At 37.6% G+C, this 20,916-nt stretch overlaps 1 protein-coding gene across 5 annotated transcripts in view; it reads left to right on the forward strand.

The window, feature by feature from the left end:
• Positions 1 to 20,916, forward strand: part of DIAPH2 (diaphanous related formin 2) — an 865,471-nt gene that overhangs the window by 687,561 nt on the left and 156,994 nt on the right. The window lies entirely within an intron of this gene.

The raw sequence follows: 20,916 nt of genomic DNA on the forward strand, positions 1-20,916 counted from the left end.
CTACAGATGCTTCTTCAATCAGTATGTTTTTATTTTTGCTGATATTAAAGGAGTGTTTATCTAGAAAGAGTGATAAGAGCGAATTATCAAACTTCGACCTTCTTGACTGTGTAGACATTACATGTACATAGGTGTTTTGTGGGCTTTGGTAAGCATGAAAATATGTGTGAGATCAATAAAACTTTAATATGTTCAAAGGTGAATATGGATGTGGTTTTACTGGATGAACTCCTTAGCAAAGATGCCTTTTAAGTATAACAAAGGTTACAGTATATATAATGTGTGTATACATACATACATACATATATACATACATGCACATTATTACATGGACTCCCACAAATAAGTGGCTATTTGTATGTGTCTATGTAATAATAGAACTGACTATCACAACTTATTTTTCAAGTTCCACTGAAGTATTTAAAGCTAATTAGAAGGGCATACAGTTGCAGCAACATGGATGGACCTAGAGATTATCATACTAAGTGAAGTAAGTCAGAAAGAGAAAGACAAATATCATATGATATCACTTATACGTGGAATCTAAAACAATGATACAAATGAACTGATTTACAAAACAGAAACAGATGCACAGGCAGAAAACAAACTATGGTTACCAAAGGGGAAGGGGGGGAGGGATAAATTAGGAGTTTGGGATTAACAGATATACACTAATGTATATAAAATAGATAAACAACAAGGTCCTACTGTATAGCACAGGGAACTATATTCATTATCTTGTAATAACCTATATTGGAAAAGAATCTGAAAAAGACTATATATATAACTGAATCACTTTGCTGTACACCTGAAACTAACACATCATTGTAAATCAACTAGACTTCAAAAAAAGAATTTTTTTTTTTTTTAAGAAACAGAAAGGCATATGGTATTGATGTCAGGGTCTTGTATTACCCACCTTAGAGCAAGACGGTATGATAATTATTTTCAAACAGTTAGTGTTCACTTATACTACCCACATATTGCTCTTCATTCCTTTTTATATTTCAGACCATACACCTGGAATTACTCTTTCTGCCTGAAATACATCTTTTAGAATTTCCTTTGAGTGAAGATGGCAAACTATTTGGGCCAAACCTCTTTAGGAACTTTTTGGGCCAAGAGAGACCCAACCCTTGTCCCACCCTACCCCCAAAGCTTGGGACCTTTGGCCTTATTAATCTCACAGGAGTTTTCCTTCCTATAGTCCTGTCTCACCAAAAGTGCTCCTTCTGTGTCCTGACTCATTGGTTTCAGTCATTTTCTCCCATCCCTTAGTTTACAACAAGCCAAAATATTTCATCCAGCTTTGGGCTCAAGCTGGCTTTATTTCCTGATTTAGGGCTTTGTGTAGTCTTATTAGTCTCAGTTTCAGAGACTAATAAATTCTAAATTCTAAATTCTCCTGATTTCCTCCTGGCTCACCCACCCCCTTCCCCCCAGCCCTGCTCCTGTTGCAAATCGGCAGGCTAATGCAGTGCCATCTTTCAGCTTGAGTTTCTTCCTTCGAAAGAGCACTGCCATCATCTGTTGATATCTTGTGACACTTTGGCAGGTGCCTCAGGAACTCTCCCACAGAGGGTGGGTTCAGATCTTGCCCTTCAGATTCTTGGCATTCTCCTAGGCCAATTGTTCTCAAAGTGTGGTCCCTCACTCAGCACACCGCGCAAGGTCATAAAGCTAGTTTAGTGCTAAATAGGAGAGCCAGGAGTAGAGCCTGCCTCATCCACTGCTCCTTCTGCTGTACTACTCCACAGTGCTAGTCCTTTAAATTGTTTTAAATTGTTTAAATTTAGTCATGATTGATCATTGTACATGTGAAAATGAGAGACTTGTCCTTCAAGCTTTACATTCCTATCATTTTTGAACCTTCTGCCAAGTGACAGGATCAGTCAGAATCAAGTAGTTTTCAGTGACAAGGTGGGAGGATATCCTTGGCATTGGAAGTTTACAGGGAACTCAGCAGAGTATTTGTGTTGTCCAATATGGCTTTGATGGATGGCTAGTACCATGTTTTTCCAACTATAACATTCCAAAATGAACTCAAGCAACTGATTTACTAAGGAATGATCATTTACATTGTGTGTGTATATATGTATATGTATATACATATATATATATATATGTATGCATATATGTATGTGTGTACTTGATTTGTAAAGTGAATTACCAAAGAATTTCTTAAGTAGCAATGTCCCTGACATGTTAAAATAGAATTTCTTGGTCATGGAGAGGAGGTAGATAATGAATTACATAACTAGGAGCACATCTATTGAAAAGCAAGTTTACTTTATATTAGTTATTAGTTGAGTATTAGTATACTTGTTCTATAATTATCATTATTTGTACATAATTTAAAGCCTTTTGTTTGCTCTTGATGGATGGATTCAGATAGCAAATAAACATCTGTGAGTTTCCATTTGTCTTGGCTTGACATCTTTGCCCCATATACCCTCATGGATATGAACTTAGAGGAAAGGAAATACAAAGCTACTGTTTCAATCTTTTCTGCTTTCGATTTTATTTTCAACAGCCAAACATTTCTTTTCAATGATAATTAGAGCATTGAGACTATTTACTTACTAAATCACACTTGAGTGGATTGAAAAAGTTAGTGTAGCCTCTAAAGGAAGTGACTTAACCACTGGGAAATTTTTCTTTGATATGATTTTATGAATGTTAAAGAAAATAGCATGGGGACTTCCCTGGTGGCGCAGTGGTTAAGAGTCCGCCTGCCAATGCAGGGGACACAGGTTCGAGTCCTGGCCCGGGAAGAACCCACATGCCGCGGAGCAACTAAGCCCGTGAGCCACAACTACTGAGCCCAAGTGCTGCAACCAGTGAAGCCCATGCACCTAGAGCCCCTGCTCCTCAACAAGAGAAGCCACCGCAAGGAGAAGCCCGTGCACCGCAGTGAAGAGTAGCCCCTGCTCGCCACAACTAGAGAAAGCCTGCGCACAGCAACGAAGACCCAACACAGACAATAAATAAATAAATAAATAAATAAATAAATAAATAAATAAATAAATTTTTTAAAAGAAAAAAAATAAATAGATAAATAAATACATAAATAAAAAGAAAATAGCATGAAGAAATTATCAGGAGTAGTCAGTACTACATCATTCTGAAGACCTTGTAATCTTTTTCAAGTACTAATAAGAAATTTATGAAAAATGTACAATCAAAATAGTTTATTACATTACAGATGGGTTTTATTTTTACCAGCACTGGGTACATAATTTGTGGGGCCAACTGCAAGATGAAAATCTGTGCCTCTTGTTCAAAGATTATTCAGAATTTCAAGACGGCAGCAGCAGAGCATTAAAGCAAGTATGGGGCCCTTCTGAGCCCAAGACCCTGTGCGACTGCACGGGTCACATACCCAGGAAGCCCCTGTGTTTTGCCTAAGTGTACAGTGAATGTAAGAAGTAAAATCCACATGCCTTTTTTCATGGAACAAAATGAACATTTTAACTTGAATAAAAGTGGGAATCTCTTAACAAGAATCCACTTTTTATTTATTTCAAAATGTCTCTTCTTTTCCCATCAATTCCAGCATGATCTCTGTAGCAAATAGAAAAGGGAGCTTTTCCCATGAGAACTTCTGTCAAGAAACAATCTTCTTCGGCCCTCTTCTGATATATTAAGGAATAGTTCTCATCTGTCTTAAAGTAGGTTTGAACATTTTCCTCTGATGAATACTTTATATACTCTGAGTAAACAGCTTCAAATTTCTCACATATTTTTCTGAAGAGATTCCTATTTCTTTTTTTAAATCCCCAGTGGCTTAAGGTATCATATCTACAGATAGTTTATACCACATTTCTGTATAAGTAGCGTAGTAAGGCATAGGATTTCATTCTGCAGCATTGTCTTTGGGTCTGTTTGCACTTGATGCTGAGTTCATTTAGAGTAATATCCATCTTTTGAATTTGTTTTCTGTGATTTGGTTTTCATAAAACATGAAGATGCTCTCTAGATTATCCAGGCCAGTTCCCTGCCTCAAGGTATATCCGTATGTAACTCTGTAAGACAAATGGTTAGACAGCATGTTTCTAAATGTCCCAGGAGAAGGAAACTGTAGTAGCACCAATAATCCTTATATAGTGAGGGATGTCTGGGGAACACCAATGCACTTATATTCCCCACAAGTTCCATTGTTCTTGAATGCAATCATTATTCTTTTCTTTTTATTGAAATTATTTGATGTGTCTTATTCCCTTACTTTAGGCAAAGTGCTTTATTTCGAAAACTAACCTTAATTATATTCTCGTGGAGGAAAGCAGACTCTTCTAACCAGTATATTCCACCATGTAAAACTCTTGAAAACTTTGTCATCACATTTGTCCATTTGTCAGCCCTTTCTGATATGTAGACATATCCTGGTTAATAATTATTGTTATGTGCGTTTCTTTCTTTTTTGATGAAAAACTATTGAATTATTCAGTTTTTCTTAAAAGTTCAATGATTTTTGTATTTCAAATGCTCTTTAGTATTCAATATATTCACAGCATGCTCAGAGTTTCTCTTACTGGTCCACTGGCTCTAATATTTATTAGAATAATTTTATTTACCGTATGTTTATGTCATATTGGAAATGTTAGGAGAAAAAATTGAATTTTGAATGTGAAACGTCCTTTCTTCTTTTATCAAAAGGAAAAAATGCATTTTCTGACATTAATAAAAGTCATGCTGGCGTTCTCTTACAAGAAACTCACTAAAATGACAAAGAGCATGAAAAATGTAATTAGATGTTGGTTGAACTGCATTGGTTGGTTGGTTTTCCTATCTGACAAATTCTAATACACAAAAATAAAATTACAATTAATAAGAAATTGCAAATGTAGCAGACATATTGGTATTCTACATAATATTGAGGCAGTTGTCATTATTTCATGTGATTACAATAGAAAAAAAATAAATTTGACTTTTTTTGCAAATACTGGTGAATTTTTCCTTGAAAAATACTATAACGAGTGGATTTATTTATTCAATTCTCAGTGAGGTACTGGCTGTATCAAGGTTTTGGCAAAACAAACATGCATTCTCTATCTCTAAGTATATTAACTAATCTATAAAGGCTTGACATTCATTAATGCTTGCCACGGGAAAAAAATGAGCTCTAGAGATTGTGTTTTGCTCAGTACTGGATAACTTACTTTCACAGCCCTACTTAAGCTTTGATTTCTAAATCTCTCCCCAGTGAAATCATACCTCAAAGATGTTTCATGAAAATGACAAGATAAGCTGCCTTGCATCCCAATGCTGGAGTAGGGGCAAGGGACAGAGTTCTGGGAGATTTTGCAAAACCATCCTAAGCTTTAGGGAAAGAAGCGCAAATGATTGACCTCAGTGAAAAGTCAGCAGCGTCACCATCATGAACATAATAGCTCAGAGGACGTGTTGACTGTGTGCCGAGCACGGGCTTGTCTTGATTTTGTATTGATGACTCATACAGAGTTAGAACATGGAAGTTGGAGTTATGGAAAATAGGGACTATTGGAAAGACTGTGCTTTTCAAGTTCTGCATTTTAGAAAATATTTTAAAATGCATATCATCATTGTCATAGCCTTCTGCATTGTACAATCTTCCCTCTTCTGTTTAGAAATATTTTTTTCAGAGAGTCGGTAATAATTCAAATGACTTCACTGTATCCCTAAATAGCAGTTTGAACCATATGAAACTGTTACTCTTTAACTACTTTTTGGTCTATAAAAATGGCAGCCTCACATGGTTCAAACTAATGAAAAACACATAATTCCCCAAACAGAAAGGTAATATTCTCCTATTACTTAACCACTCTTTTTTTTCTTTAACATCTTTATTGGAGTATAATTGCTTTACAATGGTGACTTAGCCACTTTTTGTTGTGTGTGAAACTCAAACTCTGTCATTCTAATGAGATTAAGAGACATTGTCATTTCTTGGATGGAGCTGGATGTTGACAAGGTTTCCTTAGCCACCTATTTCCAAATCACCTCTTACATGAGGATGATTAATCCATCCAGCACATGTTGACTTCTCCCAATTTGACTCTGAGGTGGAAGTGACCTCTTCCTCACTTTATTCCCCAGTTCAGGATGTACCTTAAAATAGCTTCCTCTAGACTGGATGATATAAGATTTCAGCACTGAATAGATTCTCTAAGTATACTTCTTTGTTCAAGACAGTGCTAATGTGAATGCTTAGTTACTAAAACAAATATAACGGCATTTTTAAAGCCTCACGAGGCAGGTGATTGCTTTAAAGAAATGATGGTGCATTTTTTTCCTTCCTTTTCCTGAAGTGGAAAATCCTAGTCTTCTCTAAGACCCAGGATTCCATACGTCATAAGAGCATACGTTGTATATTCCTTCTAAAGGATGAGGATAAATTTCCCTTATACTAAAAATCACCAGCTGCCACGGAAGTGCTGAGTAAAAAATAGTCCTTATCATTTCTTTGTGGACTGCAATTTTCCCCCTTGATATAGGCTATAAATAGGAAATAAAGAGTCGAATGAAATCAGATAGTATGCAAAGATTTCACTGATAAGTTGAGGTGAGCAAATCATAAAAAGAACAAAATAGTACCTGGTCCTAAATCTTTGCCAAGGAGTGTTTAGTGACTTCCTCACTGTCTACCCTTTGGGCAGATACCACTTTGTAACCCCATTTTTGAAGAGTAACAGATATTTGGTTTTGAATTTTTTTTACTTATCTAAAAGAGGGAAAATAATTAAGAATATTAAAAATTATTACTGTTCAGTGGACAGGCAAAATAAACAGTCGTTTTAATATCCTTTATTTAATAAAATCAGCAGTTCTTCCCTTTATAGCGTATTTATCTGAGGTAATTTATCAATACACGGACTATACAGAAATAACTTGCTTTTCTAAATGGTAGAATCTTGGCTTCTGCAAACACTTGAGCCATGCCCAAATTATAATGTAAAAATTAGGGTGTTCTATTAAATTAATGTTCTAAGAGCCAAAAAATCTACAGTGTTTTTCTTTCTGTTCTTCAGATATACGTTAAACAAGTAGAGATTTTCAGAATATTTCATTTGTATTCAGTTTGATCGGCAAGGCTCTTTATTAGCCAAAAATTCTCTTAATTTCCAAATTAGACTACATAGTAGAAGAAATACATAATTGACCTCTTTGCGGAAATGCGTCTTAGGAGGATGCATTACAGTTCCCTGTTTTGTACAGCGCTATCCACTACTAAGTGCCCAGTGGTCATGTGTTGATAGCTTGAAAGAGTGAATTAAATGCTAAATAAGGAATGTGCTGGGGGTATGATTGAAGCATACTGTGTCTAAGTCCTCCCTGCTTTCTTCTTGGGAGCCTACTGTCCCAAGAAGAGAGATGGTTGAAACAATGAAATTGTAAACCTTTTCTACTTAATCCCAAGTAAGAAATTTAGTGCCTGTTTGCAAGTCTTGTCTCTGAACAGAGCGCTATACATTTTAATAAAAAAATAACAATATTTACAAACAGTAGTTACCCAACAGTAGCTAGATAGTGATATAGTTACTTCATAAAATAGTATATGATATAAACCATGGAAGTTTTTGAATGTAGAAGTAAAAATCAAGTAGACATGTCAAAATAAAGCGCTTATGAAGTTAAGCTCCAAGGAATGACAATGTTTAAATGCCAGTGTCTTCTCTGGTTTTACCAGCTTGCAGTGGGTTATTTAAGTTAAGCATAATTATCATCTATGCCTTTTTTTAAATAAATTTATTTATTTTTGGCTGCGTTGGGTCTTCGTTGCTGCACGTGGGCTTTCTCTAGTTGCGGCAAGCGGGGGCTACTCTTCCATGAGGTGCGCAGGCTTCTCATTAAGGTGGCTTCTCTTGTTGTGGAGAACGGGCTCTAGGCGCATGGGCTTCAGTAGCTGTGGCACGTAGGCTCAGTAGTTGTGTCTCGCGGGCTCTAGAGCGCAGGCTCAGTAGTTGTGGTGCACAGGCTTAGTTGCTCTGTGGCATGTGGGATCTTCCCAGACCAGGGCTGGAACCCGTGTCCTCTGCATTGGCAGGCGGATTCTTAACCACTGCGCCACCAGGGGAAGTCCTTATGACTTTATTTTGAAAGAACTACGTAATGTTCAGAAACTGACATAATTATATCTCTGAGGTATTGGTGCCTAATTTTGTAATTTTATGCCATTTTCTACTAACTGATCGACCCCCGTGTAATTCAATGGCATCCATATTATTTACTCAGTAATCTGTAATTACAGACTTCCTCTAATGAAGCACCCTATGCTTTATTGCCCTGTGTTCTTAGGAGCTCTGTGGGTTTCAATTTTAGAAAATTTGAACTTGGAGGGGAATTTTTTTCCCTGATGAACATTATAAAGTAATGAAGAGGTTAATCACTGTTGCCTTGATTGTTTGAAACACCAAAAGGCAATACCACCTAATATACAATTACCATATTACTTTTAATATGTCTTCTTTTTTAATTTAAAGGTTGAATTCAATTAAATGGTAGTAGCAGTATGTTAAATTTACTATGAGTATCTGCCTTAGGGAGTTATTCATTTATTTATTTTGAAATTAAATTTTTTCTATTGGAGACCAACTTCCTTTTATTTAGTAAAGCATATAATTAAGGTCTATCTAAATTTTAATTATTTAATAGAACAGGATATTGTTAATGTGTATCTGTATAAATTGCCTAAATTACCTGAATTTAGGCCATTTATGTTTCCAAAGCACTCACTCCAGGAATTTGACCCCTGGAATAGATCTGGTGAGCTGAAGTCTATTCACTTTAATAATCTTCCTAAAAGCTATATCCATTTAAACTTGAAAGTATAAAGTATCTATCTTTTTTTGTTGTTGTTTGCTTTTTTCTTTAGAATTTACATTAATCTTTTATTTCTTAAATTAGGAACATGGGGGAAGACATATAGGTGTGAACACTTAGGATCCGTAGAAGATGATAAGGAGAGGTAGCTTGGCTGGTGTGGTTGGAGGAGCCAAAGAAAAATCTGGAAATAATTAGTGAGACCTTTGGAATTTGGATTGGATCAGATGAGCATTGAATCTTGGAAAAGAGGATAATGTGATTAAAGTTATAGTTTAGTGATAGGAGAGACTAGAAACAAAATTCAGCAAGTTGATTCATATAGGTAATCCAGGTTAAGGGATAAGTGTTACACTAGGGGAGGAGACTCTGTATTGCCTGTGAAGATGTGCTATAGCTTAGTCACTATTTGACTTTGGAAATGAAGAAAAAATACTAGAGACCATTCAAAGGTTCTAAGCCTGGAGGATAATCAAAAATGAGAAAATTGGGATAAGAAGTCATTAAGGGTGTGATTAGGTGGGGAAATCTGTGGGTGATTCCATCTGTCTGAGACACACTGAGTCTGAGATGATAGGAAATTTTATAAATAACATTGTTCGGGCGTAGCTAATGGTTCGTCCTTGAAATGGGAATGTAGGTAAATAGTGAGGTTGTGAATTAAGGCATCTCCATCATAGAAGAGAACTAGAAACCTTGAAACTGAGATCACTTCCCAGAACCCAAGAAAGAAAGGCCACAGACTGTCCAGTGACACTTCATTCTGCTTTCTAAATAATTATTTTTCAGCAACTTGTTTCAATTCCATCAGGAGACAGGAATGAGATTGCTAGAAGTACAAACACGTTCTAGTTGATCGAGAAGGAAGCCAGCCATGCTCAGAGTCAGACTGGCTCTCTCCTGGAGCAGATTATTGAACTCCTCTTAAGGAATTATTGAGGGATTTAGATCAAGGCTTAAAGGTAAATCCTTCCCTCTCCCATTTTGAAACATCAATGTAAATTACACTATTGAGTTATGATAATGCATATCAGGAGTGCATACCTTCAGCTCCTTTTCTGAGGCATGTGGCAATCGGCAGCTTCTTAAGCAATGCTGACCATGCTTTGTGCCACGCATTCCTCCCCTACCTTCAAAATGGGCCAGAGATGGATTCTTGACCCAAGGACAGCCATCTGTAGGCTTTTCTATTTCGTAAGAAATAGCCTGTCATGAACACTGTTCCACCAAAGGCTGCTCTGTCCTGGTTGAATCAGTTTGATTCTTTTTCTTGGGGAGTTTGGACTCAAAGACACAAAGCTGGAGAAATAGTTCAGAAATAGCAGAAGAGAAAATAATAACAAATACTAAGAGTAGGTTCACATGGTAGGTGAGAATGGACATCAAAGTACTGAAGTAATAACATTAATGGATGACTAGGGCTATTGTAGCTGGAGGCTTAGAGTCAAAGTTATATATTTTTTTAAATTTTTTAATTGAAGTATAGTTGATTTACAATGTGTTAATTTCTGCTGTACAGCAAAGTGACTCAGTTATACATATATATGTATATTCTTTTTCAGATTCTTTTCCAATATAGGTTATTACAAGATATTGAATATAGTTCCCTGTGCTATACAGTAGGACCTTGTTATTTATTCATCCTGTATATAATAGTTTGCATCTGCTAATCCCAAACTCCCAATCCTTCCCTCCCCCACACCCCTTCCCTTTAAGCTTGTATCTTGAATGGTGTTTCACTTCTTTGTGAGTCACACCTGACCATGTAGCTGCTGAAGCCTGTTTCCTATTCCTTCTACTTCTGCATACATCCTTACACTAAATCCCCACCTTTGTCTCTTGTAAGCCCACCTAACACGTTCATCAAGAGGATTATAACATTCCCTGTCTTCCTTTTTCTTCCTCCCTGCCCCAGCCCACTGGGGGTCAAATTTTTCCATGAGAGAGGCTGGGGGAGTGAGTGGGCAAACAGGTTATGCCACCCATTCTCCCCTTCGGGCCCCTGGGTCCAAAAGACTAACCAACAACGGGGGAAGGAAACACCTTGAAGCAAACATATGATCAGTATTTAAATTACAACCAGAAAATTGTACAATCTTCCCAAGATGTCATTAAGGGACATGAAAGTGAGACTTGACATTGTATGTCTAGGAACAATGCTGAAAAAAATGAAAACCAGTTTTATGTTTGTTCCTTTACTGAGTTGAGACTGTTCAATAAACTAGTTGGTTACACATGCTTTTTTTCATACTGCTTTTTGCTTTTTGAAAAAAGCAAAAGTATGTAATATCATGTTAAAACAAGATATATGCTCCTCAATTTGAAAGTGGTGGTTGTAATAAGAACAAATCAGTTTGCAGCAATATTCACTCTCGGGGCACTCAAAAAAATGACATGATCAGAAAGACACACACACGCACACACGCACACACACACACATACACACAAGACTCCTTGCACTTTAAAAATATATAACCAACAGTTAAGTTCCTGTGCAAAAGTGGAGTGAAGTTGTCATTGCCTTTCTGACTGGAGAGGAAGAAGAATTCAAAAGATGGCCTAGCAACAGATGAATTGTCCACTTGTTTCCTGTACTCCAACCATCAGCAACTAAGAGTACCAATTCCCTCTTGTACATTTTTATACCTGGTGGTAGGCTGCCACTGTAGCTGTGGTGTGTGACATTTGTTAAAACTACCTGATAGGACTCTCATGACAGGCATTCTTCAAAAGTTACTTCCATCCCTCCCTTACCTGGTGCCTATGCTAGGCACCAAGGAAGATAAAAGTATACATTTGACCTCATGATGGTGCTCTGGAAGCTCAAACTATCCATTTTCTTCTCTCCACCACTAGGGTTGTGTTCATATTTCTTATGAAGATGGTTAGGTTCATTGCATGGTACCATGTTCTGATATGACCATCCAGTTGAAGTCCAGAGGTAAGGAGCTAGGTCTCCTGTAACGGAGCTGAATTTACTCCACGTCAGTCGGAGGCTGGTTCTCAGACAGGAAATCAAAACTTGGAAAGCAGGTGTCCCGCTGGCCTTTGAAAAAAAAAACCTCTCTTCTCTTTTTGTAACTGTTCTTTTGGAACTAACTTCAAGGATTCTTAAATGTAAATCCACATAGAAGTGTATGTATAATTGTTGCTTCATGAATGATTCTGTCTCATTCTTGGCTTTGGCCCTCTAAAAGGAAGCATCTCAATTTCAAGTAGGCCGACATCGACTTCGCACGTTCTTTCCCACCTTCCACCCATGGTGAGCCCCTGTTTCACTGACATGTAGGTTGCCAAGCTCCTTCGGCACCTCAGAGACAGATTGTGAGTTCCACAGGTGTCTGTATGTAGCATGATGTTGATGTTGACAGTGTGTGCTCTAGAGCAGGGGTCAGCAAACTTTTTCTATAAAGGGCCAGATAGTAAATATTTTAGGCCTCGAAGACCAAAAATTTCCGTTACAACTACTCAACTCTGCTGTTGTAGCTTGAAAGCAGCCATAGACCAATACATCATGAATGAGTATGGCTATGTTCCAATAAAAGTTAGGGACTGAAATTTGAATTTTGGGAAATTTTCATGAGGCACGAAAGATTATTCTTCTTTTAGTTTTAAAAAAAAAAAGCATTTAATATGTGAAAACCATTCTTATGATGTGGGCTGTACAAACACAGGTGTTAGGCTGGATTTGACCACTGGGGCTATAATTTGCCAACCTCTGCTCTAGAGACATGCTCCTGAGGGTCTAAGGCTGGTTCTGCCACCTCCCAACCTTGCGACCTTGAGTGAGTTACTTTACTCAAATATGCCTCAGTTTCATTACCTGAAAAATAGGTCGGCGTAGGGATCCAACGTCCCTTAGAACAGGGCCTGACATATAGTAAGCTCTCAATAAATGGCAGACATTATTACTATTCCTATGTCCAAAAACATCTGTGTTTTATCTTTTCAGAAAGTCACTGAGATTTACTTTGGTGGATGGTTTTGAATTTATTCTTTTTCCAAGTTTGTTTTTGCTTAGTTCTCCCTTCACAAGTGTTCCGTGCCCTTAGTAAATGATTGATTCTGATAAGACACACAGTATTTCAAAGGTGTCTTTGAAATATTAATTATTTAAAATATCAAACGTGAGATATTTTACCAGAGGCATCAACAGTGGTTCTGGTAAGCGTTAACATTCAGGTTTATTGGGTATTTGCTTATTTATAGAGTGTAATTTTCTTCTCCCAATCTTCTAGCATATAGGTAACTGGGGAAAAAATGAATACGCATAAACATTACTTTTTAACTACCGTTTACTATCAAGCTGTCTTACCTCAGGTGGACTGCCCAAAAGGTGCCTCTGGCCATAAAAGTTCTTTCACTGAGACCACCAGTAGAAATCCATTCAAGTGTGTTAACAGGCAACTCTTTAAAATGCAAATACATTAGGGAAAGTTAACTCACCAATTTAGCTACTGTGACAAACTTTGAGGTGACACCTACCATGTAGATATTTGGGGGGAAATCACTTTATTCTTTACCATTCATCACTCTGGAGTGGAATATCCATTAGCTTGTGACCCTCTAGTACAATATTTATTTCATGACAAAATGTACCTATAACATTAACCTTCAATTAAAAGTGGTAAGGAAGAGTAGTATTCACTATGAAGTTTATCTGAATCTGATAATTCCCTTCACTATAGGAAACTGTTCATTATCTGTTCTGGCTAGGAGATGAGATAACAGAATGAATGAACTCTCTAACCAACATTTTCCCCTATAGTTTTAACTTTAATTGCTCTGAGATTAATTTTGCTTTTTGGTGCATACCACTGTGCAAGGCCTCAACCTGGGAGCATGATGTTTTTCTGTTTTGTTTTGCAAATCTTCAACTGCTGCATAATGGAATTACTAGTCTGCCCCTAGCTCATCCTGTGGTTTCTGGTAATTTCTTCTAAGCTCCTCTGTCCTCTTTTCCCTCTTGAAAGTTTTCTTCTTTTGAACAGGAGCATCTGCCTTCATTATTTCCGTTAGAACTTTATACATTCTATTTATGCCCTCTTTTAATCTCTATGGAATAATATCTTGATTTTTTTAAACACTTTTCATGGCCCTAAATTACTTCATCTTAGTTACCATCTGTTGGTTTTTCAAGTCACCATTATCTCCATTCTTCACTCACTTCCAATTAAACTGCAAACTAACAAAAACCTCCCATCAGGTAGAGGCTTTCTAGATGCTTGTGGACTGCAGTAGAAGTTGTTCAGGTTTTTGTCATGTCTTACCTCTTATTGTGTTGAATTATAAGAGCTATTTGTCAGCCCCAGGCCTTCATTTTTTTCAGATCCCAGAGAAGGAATTTTGTTTCCCTCTTTTTTGATAAGTGAGCGGTCTTCTAATTTTGTGTCATCTACAAATCCATACATCTTGCAGCAGGGTCTTAATCTGGCCCGTAATAGATAGTGTGAAAAAGATTGAATCTAACACTGATTTTTCTTGCCCTCCACTTATCACTGCCTTCTTATGCTGTCAGCTTCCATTTACCACTGCTTATGACCTTGCTCACAAAACCAGTTTTATTGTTCTATTCAGTCTTTTACCAATAATGCCAAAATTGACTATCGTACTTTGCCCAGGGTTATATACAGAAAAATATTTGTCACTGCAAATTCAATTGTATTCTTTGCAGAATTTCTCACCCACTCTGGTCTATTGTGCATAATACTGTGAGGCTGATCTGAAATGTCACCTTTATCATGTCATTACCTTGCTGAAGATCTACCAATGGTTCTTTAGAGGCCCTTTCATCACATTCAGACTTCTTACTTTGATACCCGAGGCCCTTTAGAACTTTGCTCTGATGCTCTCCTCATGGTTTATCATGTACTCCATGCATATTTGATTTCAGGTAGCCATGCTGATTCAAAACCACCTCAACACATTTTACCCTCTTAACATTACATGATATGAACAGGCAAAACTAATATATGGTGATAGAAATTAGAGCAGAGGTTGCCTTTGAGTGGTAGAGGCAAGAGGGAACTTTCTGAGGATGATGGAAACATTCAGTATCTTCATTGTGGTGGTGGTTACATGGGTTTAGGTACTTGTCAGAATTCATCAAGCTGCACGCAAGATCTGTGCATTACAATATTTGTAAATTTGTACACAGACACATGCACACACACAGAGAAAGTGAGCAAGTAAGCATATGCATGTACACGAGGAGTTAATAAATCTAGACTTTATGAAACTGCAATGAGGTACCACCTCACACCGGTCGGAATGGCCATCATCAAAAAGTCTACAGATAATAAATGCTGGAGAGGGTGTGGAGAAAAAGGAACCCTCCTACACTGTTGGTGGGAATGTAAACTGGTGCAGCCATTATAGAGAACAGTATGGAGGTTCCTTAAAAAACTAAAAATAGAATTACTATATGACCCAGCAATCCCACTACTGGGCATATATCTGAAGAAAACTCTAAAAGACACATGCACCCCAGTGTTCGTTGCAGCACTATTTACAATAGCCAAGAGTCAGCCATAAAAAAGAATGAAATAATGCCATTTGCAACAACATGGATGGACCTACCGATTATCATACTAAGTGAAGTAAGCCAGACAGAGAAAGACAAATATCATATGATATCGATTATATGTGGAATCTAAAAAAAAAAATGATACAAATGAACTTATTTACAAAACAGAAGTAGACTCACAGACATAGAAAACAAACTTATGGTTAAATAAATTAAATTGTTTTTTAATTTTTTATAAAAATCTAGATTTTACTCTCTTCAAACTGGTCACTATTCAACGTTTTAAATGTTAATTTTTTTCAGGGGCTTAAGTTAAGCCCTAATTCTTCCATGAGCCTTCCCTACTCTTTTTTTTTGGCTATGCTTTTTTTTATTATTATTTTTTATTTATTTTTTGGCTGCGTTGGGTCTTTGTTGTGGTGCGTGGGCTTCTCATTGAGGTGGCTTCTCTTGTTGCGGAGCACGGGCTATAGGTGCACAGGCTTCAGTAGTTGCAGAACGCGGGCTCAGTAGTTGCGGCATGCGGGCCCTAGAGTGTGCAGGCTTCAGTAGTTGGGGCACACAGGCTCTAGGGCGCGCAGGCTTCAGTAGTTGTGGCGCGCAGGCTCAGTAGTTGTGGCTCACGGGCTCTAGAGCGCAGGCTCAGTAGTTGTGGTGCCTGGGCTTAGTTGCTCCACAGCATGTGGGATCTTCCCCGACCAGGGATCAAACCCATGTCCTCTGCATTGGCAGGCGGATTCTTAACCACTGCACCACCAGGGAAGTCCCTCCCCTACTGTTTGAACCCATGGAGAACATAGTTTTATTTTTTAAATTATTTAATCTACCTAGGTATTATTTTGTGCGGTAGGGTCCTGCCCTCATTAAGAAGCCTTTTGCTTCTTTTGGTTCCCTTTGTTTACTTTTGGGCCATTTTTATTGGTTGATGGCAACTTCTTCAACTTTGAGTGGCTCAACTTTTCCAGAAAGCCTTAATTATATAATTGAGAATTCAAGGAGGCAATTGTAGTGAATAATGAAGCCATTATGAACAGGTTGTAAGGATCTTAGGGAATGATTTTTATGGTATTGGTTTTACTTTAGTCATTTTTGAGGAATAATGAGCTAGAGTTGGGTGTTAGTTAATGGAAAAGTCCAAGGCACTAGATGTTTAGGTTCCTAGAGGAATAAGGGGTATTTAATTAATAATGTTTGATTAAAAAGGAAGAAGAGCTCAGAGTGTTTTCAAAAATTGTAAAGGGTCAGAGATTTTACTCTTCTTGCATGCCAGCAAGTCAGCTGCCACAGTTTCAGGGATGCTGGCAGAAGACACAAGATTCCTGGTTCAGAGACAAAGAACTGTTATCCACAGCACAGCAAGCAGTGTGAGCTTCATGTTCGAATTGCTTTCCCTTGCCCTCCAACTCCCACAGGGTGATGCCAAGGTGGGCCCAGGTGGATGCTAGGCACACAGTGGGTTTGTGTTATGTCTGAGGAACCCACGCTTAAAGAACCCAAATCTTTTATAATAGACTGAAAGCAAACCTGTCTGACATCTGCCCGAGAGGGAGATATAATCTGTCTTCAAAGTAAACCTACCCTCTGCTCTGGAGGGAGACACTGTGCCTTCAAGGCCGTTGACTATAAAAAATTCTTGAAAAGATAGTCCAGAACAAAGGTCATCAATGCCTGTGCCCACAAAATGTGCAGAAATGTGAGAAACCCATAGGGAATTCCCTCTAAATAAGTTTGTGCTAGCCATCGGGGAATAGTCTTGCATAAAAGTGTAGTAGAGATCGTTAATTTACCTAGTGCTAATTTTAATCTGTGGCATCTCCAAACTCTTCTGGAGAAATTAAGTCGACACAACCCAGGTATGCATTGATGCTGAAAGGTGAAATCAGTGGGCATTCAGGATCCACTGAATGACCAACACTGTTGGAAATATGAAATAGAAGATACAAGCCATGCCTTTCATTTTACCCAAAGATAAGTAGCTCACACAGAGCCCACTGGACTGCATGCAACCCTTCTAGCTCCTTAATACTGTCTGTGATCTAATTTCAGGATGAAAGCTTAGAAAGTTGCCTCTGAATTGTTATTTCTCAGACATGCCCATATGTTACTGTTTTAGTGGCGAAAAAGCATTACCGATTTCTCCTTGATATTCTTTCACTCAGTAAAATAGGTATTGTAAGTTTTAAGAAAACGCATTTTTCTATGTAATTCAATAAGGTTATTCTCTTTTTCAATGAAAAATAAAGCACTTAAAAGATTTTTTTTCCTGAGTTTGATCTCATAGACCAAAAAAAAGAAAAAAAAAAAAATCCAAACAGCTACTCACTGCTAATCACATCTAAGTAAGAATTAATGGTTCTGTGAACTTGGAAATTCTAAGTGAACTGTCAACCTCACACAATTCAATCACTGACCAAATTGCACTGAAACGTATTTGAAATGAAGGATAACTTTCAAATGATCATCTTTGCTTTCATTTTGTTTTAGGAAGACTAACTGAAATATAAATCTATAATATATTCATAAAAGCTTTATTCCTTAAGGTTAAACATTTCATGAAAATTTCTCAGTTCCTTTGAAAGTTATCATGAAGCAAATGAAAAAGTAATGGTGGACTAAAACTTATATTTCTTTCCTTAAAGGCGTTACTGATGTTTACAAAGACCTGGATTTTTTTTTTTTAACAGAACCATCTAGCATATGCCTTCTCAGCAGGAGCAATATCACCCCCAAGGGAATCAATATTGGTTCTTGGAGAGGTGGGAGGAGAAAAATCTTAGATATTACAATGGTTTGTGACCTTCCAAAGGACCACAATACATAAGCAGATATATAGTTATATCTGTAAATATTAATGTGGAGGAGATTAGGAAAAAGAGATCTAACAAGGCTCTGTTAAGGGAGGAGGGAACGATAATGGAAGAAAAAAGTTGAGAAACTGATCTGGCATAACATTTTTTTAAGTGTTTTCAGATGGCAACCACTAAATTAAGCAAAGGGATTTATTTGTAATTCCTCTCTACTTTATGTCATATTTGTTCTTTTCATCTCTTTAGTCCGTAAACAATATAATAGCTTTAAAGAATTTTAATGAAATGACATCCATAATGTTGTTGTAGATTTTTTTCATGTTTGCATATTATTTATGTAAAATCACAAATACTCTTTGGTATTCTGTTCTCGTCACTCGTATACAAGTATTCATCTTTCTACATAGTCTTTATAATGACTGTTTTTATGAGGATACTTGAGATTCAGTTGTACCGTTGTTCTCTTCCGGTTGTACTTCTGTGTCTAAAAATTCCTTCCGTGTCTTCTTTGCAGTTCTGCTTCTCCTGACTGCCTATTAAAAACTGAGATCCTCAGGAATTGCATCCTATGCCCCTCCTTCTCATACATCTCAGGGTCATCTCACCCACCTTCCAACAGTACTCTCATCTTTAGCTCCAGCCCAGACTTCACTCCTGGGTTCCAGATTCATATTTCCATCTTAGTTCCTGGACCAGGGATCGAACCCGTGCCCCTGGCAGTGGAAGCACAGAGTCCTAACCACTGGACCTCCAGGGAATTCCCCATATTTCCAACTTCCTACTGGATTTCTCTACTTAGATATTCCTCAAAAAAAAATTTTTTTTTCTAACCTGTTTATCCCTTGTCCTCTAGATGCTTTTTCTCCCCATTGATCTCACCCTTCCAGCCAGGTCCTAATGAATGTACTAATACCTTTAAAATATCCCTCCTCTCTATTCACTCTGCTAGCCCTTTAGTTCAGTTCTTTATCTCTTACTTAGACAATCACACTATACTCCTAAACATCTCCCTGCCTTCTGTCATGCCGTCCCCAGAGTCGTCCTCCACAGTGCTGTCTGACAAGTCTTTCTAAAGTATAAATCTGATCAAGTCACTTCCCATATTGCTTATGGCTACATTGCCCAATACAGCAGCCACGAGCCACATATAGCTGTTGAGCGCTTGAAATGTAGCTAATCTGAAGTGAAGGATATTGAAATAAAAACATGTTAGGTCTCTGAAACTTGCTCTAATAAAAGGAATGTAAAATATATAATTTTTGTATATATTGAGTTAAATATTAATATATTAAAATGCATTTCACCACTTTCATTTTATTTTTTAAATATGGCTACTAGAAAACTTAAAATGATTTAGGTGGCTCACATTTGTGGCCTGCATTATATATCTGTTGGAGAGTGCTGGCTTATAAGATAGTGCTCAAACCCGTATCATGGTGTTAAAAAATCAAATTCAAATGAGTAAATTCTAAAGAGCTAATTGGATTTATTCAATGAATCCTAAATTGGGCAGCATCTCATCTAGTAAATAGAAAGGAGCTCCAAAGAGCTGTACAAAATGGAAGACTTTTATAGGCAGAAGGAAGCAAGACAAGGAAGTTCTTCTAGCAAAGAGTGGATTGTTCATACAAGGTTACCTTCCTTTGTGGGACAGTGGGGGGTCTATCAGGTAGATTTCCTTACTAGTGTTGACCAGGAAATTCCAGACTGAGTGGTTAAGATTACATTCCTGGGAAAGACTGAAACTGCAGTTAGGTTAAGTATTAAGTCTCCGGTTGGTGATATGAGTCTTAGCACAAGTGACTCCATTTTGGGCCTGTTGTCTCTTTTTTAACAACAGAATTATGATGTTTCATCATCTGGCCATCACTTGCCTAGTTCATTTCATCTTCTTCCAGCTGTCATGCAAAGATTGATCTGGGTTCATACCTGGGCCCCTCCACATGCCAGCTGTGCGATCTGGAGCAAGAAGCTTAAACTCTCTAAGTTTCAGTATACCCAGCTGAAAAACAGAGATATTTCCTGCTTCAATATGTTGTCGGGAGGATTATAAGATATAACCAATATGGGAATTCCCTGGCAGTCCAGTGGTTAAGACTCAGCGCTTTCACTGCTGTAGGCCCGGGTACGATCCCTGGTCGAGGAACTAAGGTCCCACAAGCCACGTGGTGCGGCCAAAAAAGAAAAAGATATAACCAGTGTGAAGTGCGTACTGCATAAAATTTAATTCTCCCAGATACATTCCAGCCACGCCAGACTTCCTTCATTTCCTCTTTTCTTTCCATTGTAAAGAGCAGGTCATGGTTCAGATGTGTCTGCAGCCTTAATATTCCTAAAAGTGCACAGTCCTCTTTCCCTGTTTAGTCACTGGGGTTCTACTTTCCTTTTATTTTTCCCGTTTTCACCAAATATTATACCTGAGAACCTCTGTGTTTCCTTTTATTTTTTCACTCAATATCCTGTCCTAGAGAATTCATTTTAAAAAGAATAAATGATTGTAACATTGAGGAAATCTCAAGTCAAATGAAGAGCATAATCAAAAAAGATTTTAGCTTATTCTTGCCCCATAAGAAAATATTTTTTTTTCCTGTGATCTGACACCCCACAGTCAATTCTTTAAACAAAGTAGGATTTAAATTTCACTTTGGAATAACATCAGAAATAATTTCTTCTCCCTCACTGCCCCCCTTTTCTTCTCTTAACCCTCCTGCCTACAAGTGTCCTCTACCCCAGACCCACACACTTAGCTACCACTCAAATTAACCACGTGGCGAGGGTCCTTTT

The sequence above is a fragment of the Balaenoptera physalus genome, assembly GCF_965194825.1.
Source record: "Balaenoptera physalus genome assembly, chromosome: X".
Lineage (NCBI taxonomy): Eukaryota > Metazoa > Chordata > Mammalia > Artiodactyla > Balaenopteridae > Balaenoptera > Balaenoptera physalus.